The sequence below is a fragment of the Heterodontus francisci genome, chromosome 38, assembly GCF_036365525.1.
Source record: "Heterodontus francisci isolate sHetFra1 chromosome 38, sHetFra1.hap1, whole genome shotgun sequence".
Classification (NCBI taxonomy): Eukaryota; Metazoa; Chordata; class Chondrichthyes; order Heterodontiformes; family Heterodontidae; genus Heterodontus; species Heterodontus francisci.
Window position 1 is genome coordinate 24,673,687 of NC_090408.1, and position 7,454 is coordinate 24,681,140.

Genomic DNA, 7,454 nt, shown 5'->3' on the forward strand with positions numbered 1-7,454 from the left:
GAGCAGCAAAGTGGGTCTTGGCCAGAGGAGACCCAAAATGGTAATTTTCCTTGTGTTGCCAGGAGCAGCAGAGTTGCAGATCTTACCTGCTGAAAACGGACCCGGAGCTAAAATCAGGTCCTATATAATTGAAGTGATCTACCAATCCATTCAGTTGTTACAAAGAAATGTTATGAGAATGCCTACCACCAACATTCTTAGCAACTAGGAATGAGCAATAATAAATGAAGCCTGGCTAATGTCACCACATTGGGAAAGAACCAATAAACTAAACTGCGATGTGGAAATTTTGACATAATCCACAATCTTCTGTTTCACAGTAAAGCTATGTTTTTTTTCCCACAACACCTCAAACACTTTAGTTAGTAAGTGAAACATCTGCCACCAGTTCAGAATGTTGAGGTGATTTTGAGATTGCCCAGAAGTTTTCTCATTTTACAAATCTATTAAGGTTACTATAAAAGCGTCAGGAAGAAACATGCTGGTGTTAGCTCAAGGAAGATCTGTTGGTTGCTTCATTCCCTGTAGCTTTCAGTAGCACACAGTCGATCGCTTCTCGGCCTTTTGGCTAAGATCAAGTGTAGTATCTGTTCTTATCAGTTTTTACTTGGCTTTTGATCCTGGTTATGCTTTGAGTAAAATGGCTATAACCAAACTTCGAGCTTCAGGCCAGGGAGTGTGTAACACCATTCGGGTGGTGGTGAAGGAGAAGGAAGGAGATGCATTGGTTGATCACACCTTCTTCATTAAGAAAATCCTCATCGATTGCTCTGGATTCCAAGCTACGGACATCTTCTGCCTGCAGGACTTCCCCAGCAGTGGATATTTCGACGTGACGTTCAAGAATGTGGCAAGATGCATCAAGTTCCTGAAGGTGTTCAAGGAGAGAGGAACCTGGCGCCGCTGTTGATCCTCACAGCGGAGCCACTCTTCACGCTGCTGTCACAATGTGACCGGGTGGTGACGATTCACCTCTACAACCCCCATGTTCCTGTGGTGGATGTACTCACCTTTCTCGCCAGGTAAGTCGAGGTGGCTAGCAGCAGCACTGATGTCAAGGACCCATTTGGGATTTGGACCAGCAAGCGGCAGGTCAAGGTAACCTTGAAGGTCGATGCCAATGGAGCCATCATCCACCCTCCCTCCAGCTTCGATATCGGGGAAAGTCGAGGCTTCTCGGTCTACGCTGGGCACCTGTTTGTTGCACCTGTGGCAAATCTGGTCACGTGGCAGCTAACTGCAGCACAGTCGTCTGCAAGAACTGCAAGGAGGAAGGCCATCAGACCAAGGACTGTAAGCAGACTAAGTGCTGCAACCTGTGCGGTGAGGCAGGTCACCTCTACATATCCTGCCCCAAATCCACTACGCGATGTGTCTCAACCTTGGATTACTTCGCCAAGGTCAAAGCCGACCTACTGTTTCTGCAGGAGAGTGGAATACCACACCTCAGCACCTACAGGCAGTGGTCGCGATGGTGGTCCCAGGGGCCATCGATCTGGTCAGGGGGTAATGATTCCCGTTCCTCCGGCCTGGGTATTCTGCTGCGGGAAGCTAACTTCACCATCTTCGAAGTTAAGGAGGTGGTGGGTGGTCGCCTCCTCATAGGAGATGTAATGTACAACAACGCTCCGCTCCGGTTGATCAACGTGTACACCCTGATTCAATGCAGCGAGCGGCTGACCGTCTTCCAGCAACTCCCACTGCTGCTGGCGACGTCCAGGCCGGTCATTCTAGGCGGTGACTTCAACTGCATCATTGATGCAGCTGGACGATCCGGCAGAGACAACAGCAAACTGGATGCTACGTCCAGATTCCTAATAGAAACAGTAAAAGATGCCAAAATGCACGACGTCTTCAGCAAACCTGCAGACTAAGCGCAGCGTAGATACACATGGTCAAGAACGGACGGGTCTGTCCGTTCCAGGATTGACTTCCTGTTTGTGTCCCGTGCTGTCACGGTCCGATCCACCAATGTCAAGCCGGTGTTCTTCTCTGACCACTGCCTCTTACTGGCCGACTGTCAATTACAGGATGACCAGCAGGTTGGCAGGGGGACATGGAAGCTCAATGTTACACTGCTAACCCCAGAGAACGTTGAGGAACTCAAAAGGGATTACAAAGATTGGAGAACCATGAAACCCCTCTTTGAGTCTCCAGTTCACTGGTGGAAAGTGATCAAGGAAAACATCAAGAGGTTTTTTTTATCTTCAAAGGTGTTCAGAAGGCGAGAGAGAGAGAGAGAGAAAGAAATGTTCTGACTCCAGAAAAGAATGCAAAATCTGCTCCGGCTGCAGACGATGGGGGTCGAGGTCAAGGAGGATCTCCAAGAGGTGAAGAGTCAGCAGGCCTCGCTCTTTGTCACGGAGGCCTCCAAGATCATCTTCCGGTCCAGAGTCCACTCCATTGAGCAGGATGAGATGTGCTCGCATTACTTCTTCCAAAAGGTACACAGAGAGAGCTCTGTGATCAGCAGCCTGAAGGAAGAGGATGGCTCGGTAACGTCTTCGCAGTCCGACATACTAAGGATCAGCAAATCCTTTTATGCTGGGCTTTATGGCGCGAAGCCCACAGATAGCAGAGCCTCCCAGTCCTTCCTGTCATCTATCACAGAGGTCTTGGATGACAGCATGAGGGAGAGACTGGACAAGCCGCCATCTCTGGACGAACTGACAAAGGCCGTCAACTCCTTCGAGACAAGTAAAACTCCCAGAAGCGATGGCTTACCGGTTGAGTTGTATTTGGCCCTGTGGGACTTGGTGGGCCCGGACCTGCTGGAAGTATACGAGAGTATGCTCCTGGCCGGCAGCATATCAGAATCCATGAGGAAAGGCATCATCACCCTCATCTACAAGCGGAAGGGGGAGAGGGCAGAAATCAGAAATTGGCGGTCCATCTCACTGCTTAATGCTGACTACAAGATTCTGTCCAAAGTCATCGCCAGTTAAGTCAAGCCTGCTCTGGAGTTGGTGATTCACCCTGATCAGACCTGTGCTGTACCTGGCAGGAAGATCTCTGATAGTCTCGCGCTACTCAGGGATATGATCGCCAATGTACGGGACAGGAGGGTGGACACCTGCCTCATCAGCCTGGACCAAGAGAAGGCTTTTGACAGGATATCGCACACCTACATGATGGACGTGCTTTCCAAAATGGGGTTTGGAGAGGCAATCTGCAATTGGATCAAACTGCTCTACACAAACATCAGTAGCGCAGTCTCAATCAATGGGTGGGAATCGGAAAGTTTTCTGATCAAATCTGGAGTCAGACAGGGCTGTCCTCCCTCTCCTGTCTTGTTTGTTTGCTGTAATAAACCTTTGCTAAGTCTATTAGGAAGGATGCGAGCATAAGAGGGGTGACAATCCCAGGCAGTGAAGGCACTTAGGTTAAAACCTCCCTGTACATGGATGAAGTCGCCGTCTTCCGCTCGGACCCGCTGTCTGTGCGCAGACTGATGAGCATCTGCGACCAGTTCGAACTGGCCTCGGGAGCCAAAGTTAACCACGACAAGAGCGAGGCCATGTTCTTTGGGAACTGAGCTGACCGATCCTTTGTCCCCTTCACCGTCAGGTCAGCTTACCTGAAGGTGCTGGGGATATGGTTCGGAAGGGCCGGGGCGTGCACCAAAACCTAAGAGGAGCGAGTAGCCAGGGTACAACATAAGCTGAGCATGTGGGAGCAGCGATCTCTCTCCATTATGGGTAAGAACCTGGTCATCAAGTGCGAGGCGCTCACGTTGTTGCTGTACATGGCGCAGGTCTGGCCCATACCCCACTCCTGTGCTGTGGCGGTCACACGAGCCATTTTCCGCTTCATCTGGGGATCTAAAATGGACCGGGTCCGGAGGGACACGATGTTCAAACCTCTGGATAAGGGTGGGAAAAATGTACTCAATGTCGCCCTCATCCTGATGACTACCTTCGTGTGTGGCTGCATCAAGCTGTGTGTAGACCTCCAGTACGCAAACTCCAAGTGCCACTATGTGCTGAGGTTCTATCTGTCCCCGGTGTTGTGAAGGATGGGCCTGGTCACATTGCCGTGGAATGCTCCATCCAGTTGGACCGTGCCGTACCACCTATCCTTCGTGGAACAGTTTCTGCGGAAAAACATCTTTGACCACCAATCCATCAGGCAGTAGTCTGCACGGAATGTCCTCAAGGCCCTACGGGAAAAGGAGATGGTGGATCCTGTTGGATGGTTTACCCGAGCAGACTGCCAAAATCATTTGGCAGAATGCCTCATCACCAAAACTTTCAAACAAGCACCAAGATGTAGCTTGGCTGGTGGTGAGAAGAGCCCTCCCAGTCAGATCCTTCCTGCACGCTCGAAATCTCACCCCCTCTGCACAATGTCCTCGAGGTGGCTGTGGTGGGGAAGAGAAGGTTGCCCACCTCCTTCTGGAATGTGTCTTTGCAAAGCAGGTGTGGAAAGAGATGCAGTGGTTTTTGTCAAGGTTCATCCCAAGCAGCTCTGTAACACAGGAGTCTGTGCTCTACGGGCTGTTCCCAGGGACACACACCGAGATAAACATCAACTGCTGCTGGTGGACTATCAATTCAGTGAAAGACGCCCTTTGGTCTGCCCGAAACTTGCTGGTCTTCCAGCGCAAAGAGTTGTCTATGACCGAATGTTGCACACTGGTACATTCCAAGGTCCAGGACTACGTACTGAGGGACGCACTAAAGCTTGGGGCAGCCGCAGCAAAGGCTCAATGGGGAAAGACCACTGTTTAAGGTCCCCCCACCAAGCTGAACTGAGGGGCTGGATCCATGGAAAACCCTTCGAACTGTCAGGAAATTTTCGTTTGCTGTAAAATGTATATGGCATGAAAAATGAAATGGAAGGGTTGTGAGGCAACTCATTCCTGTATTGAAGGAAACTGACCTCCTTTGTACTGTTTGTATTTTTTGACTTGGTGCTGTTTAGAACTGTTTTGTCATGTATTTTTTACAGATTTTTATGAATAAAGTATATTTTGGAAATAATAAAAAAGTCACCTCATCAGTGCTCTAAGGCTTCAGCGTTGCAACTGTGCGTGGAAGAGAAAGGCAATGGTTTGCCTTGTGTGTCCCTTTTTCAGTGAGCTGCAGACTGAAATTGTGCTGACTCCCTAATGAATTCATACTCATCTTCAGCTAGAGTTCTTCCATAGTTTCTTTCTTATGCTTTATCTGTATTTCCTAGTTGAATGGTAGTAAAGATTCAAATGTCTTTGAAGGAGGGTAAGGGGCCAGTGATAAGGTGACAAAATGTCTTTTAATCATCAGTGTCAAAAGTTGCTTTGATACCCAGTTTTCAGGATTCTGAGCTTGGTGGAACTTCTGTCGAGTGTCAAGAAATATTTTAGACCATCACCATGTCATGAACTGAACAACTCTTTCTACAGGACTACTAGCTGAATATCAATTTTTGTCAAGTGTGGGCACTTTTGTGCTCGTAACCCTACAAACTAACAGCTGAATTAAAATGACTCATTCATTTCCAGCAGGACGCTGCTAGCTGACAAATGGGATGATGATACAAGACAAAAGGAGATGGTAATGGTTCAAGTAAGAAACAAACAACAGAGCTGGAGGAGGTGCAAATGGGAATAGCAAATGCTGTCCAAATAAATGGCAGTGAGAGAAGATCCACAGGTATGAGCACCTTAATTGAGAGTATCCAAACTCATTTCAATTAACCAAAGCAAAATACTGCAGATACTGGAAATATGAAATAACAGGAAACGCTGGCAATTGTCAACAGGTTAGGCACCATTTTGTGGAGAGAGAAAAACAGAGTTAATATTTCAAGTCAATGACCTTTTGTAAGAATTGGAAAAAGAGTGCAACAGGTTTTAGATAAGTACAGTGGCAGGGAAAGTGGGGGTGTGGGAAGAACAATTATGCACTTTACGGGCTTCTAGACTTCAGCAATTTCAGAACATAATCTCTGCCCATTTTTTGGACAGCAGCTGTTGGTAGTGATTGGATCCTCTTCACCTGTTGGGTCAACCAAGCAGCAATATAATGTGTGTAAATATCCACTTTGTATCACCAGATGAAAAGATGCATGGCAGGAATGAAATGTAATGGAAGATATGGCAGATTCATTCCATCTTCTCATGAATAAAATTATGATTCCAGCAATGTGTAAATCACTCAGAATTCTGTTTATTGTTCAAAATCAAATTCAATTAAACACATGAAAACAAAAATTTGGTTCATTATAGGCCTGGGAAAAAGCTTTCACTGTGCTCAAAACAAGTAGGTACAGTAGCATAGGGGTTGTGTCACTGGACCGGTAGTTCAGAGGCCTGGACCAACAGTCCAGAGAAAGGATTTCAAATTCCAACACAGCTACTAGGAAATTTAAATTTAATTAGATAAATCTTTAATAAAAAGCTCGTAACAGTGACCATGAAACTACCAGATTGTCACAAAAATCCATCTGGCTCACCAATGTCCTTTAGGGACAGGTGTCTGCCAGCCTTACCCGGTTTAGACTACATGTGACCCTCAAAGCACAACAATGTAGTTGATTCCTAACTGACCACTGAAAAGGCCTAGCAAGCCACTCAGTTGCATTCAAGGTAGCGGCTCACCACCACCTTCGAGGAGAATTCGGGATGGGCAAGGGACTGGCTTTGCCAGTATTCATGTATGAATAAAAAGCACCAACTTTAATTTGTTTAATGTGTGCATTGCATCAAAAACAGTAGTGATCTTACACCACAATAAGTACAAGAACAGCTGTGTTTAAGAGTTCCATAAGGAGGAGCTGTTCCTTTATCACTCTTTTAGTTCAGGTTTGCAAGCTTACGACTGCAATTCTCTGCATTTCCTTGTGCTCAGCTTAGAAAGCATCTGTATTACTTGTGTCAATCAGATATCAATAAAGAATAGCATAGCAAGTTGATGCAGAAATATAACTTTACAAACTGTTGATGCAATATAAAATGATGATCCGCGCATATGGTTCCAATAATTTAAAATGCTTCCTGTTTATTCCCATTATCTGGAACTACTGATCCACACAATAATTTGCATAATCCCAATTCAATTATGAATACTCTAATTATTCATTATTTATTACTCAGCCCACCGAGAGTTGCAGCTTCAGCATATCTCTTGTACACTGGTAGCATTTTTGTAAAAATTACATTTTGGAGAGCAGAGTGTTTTAGTCTTGATTCAGACACACCATGAATCAATCAATCAATCAGCTCTAGATTCAGTCACTGGCTGGATCAATCAGCTGAGCAAACATTACAAATTAATTATTTGTTTATGTTCAACTTAAGACCTTTGGAATAACAGATATAAATGATTAGTAAAATCAGGGATAAAAGCAGAAGCAAACCACTTACAACTAACTCAGTCCCATGTATGCAGACCATGAAACACGTACGAAGAGAATACAGTGACAGAACTGAGCAGCTAAAAGGATATCAATGGACAAGAGTAGGTACAGCAACT

At 46.1% G+C, this 7,454-nt stretch overlaps 1 pseudogene; it reads left to right on the forward strand.

Moving 5' to 3' along the window:
* The first annotated feature begins 548 nt into the window (after positions 1–548).
* On the forward strand, positions 549–667 carry LOC137352654 (U2 spliceosomal RNA; annotated as a pseudogene).
* The last annotated feature ends 6,787 nt before the right edge of the window (positions 668–7,454 follow it).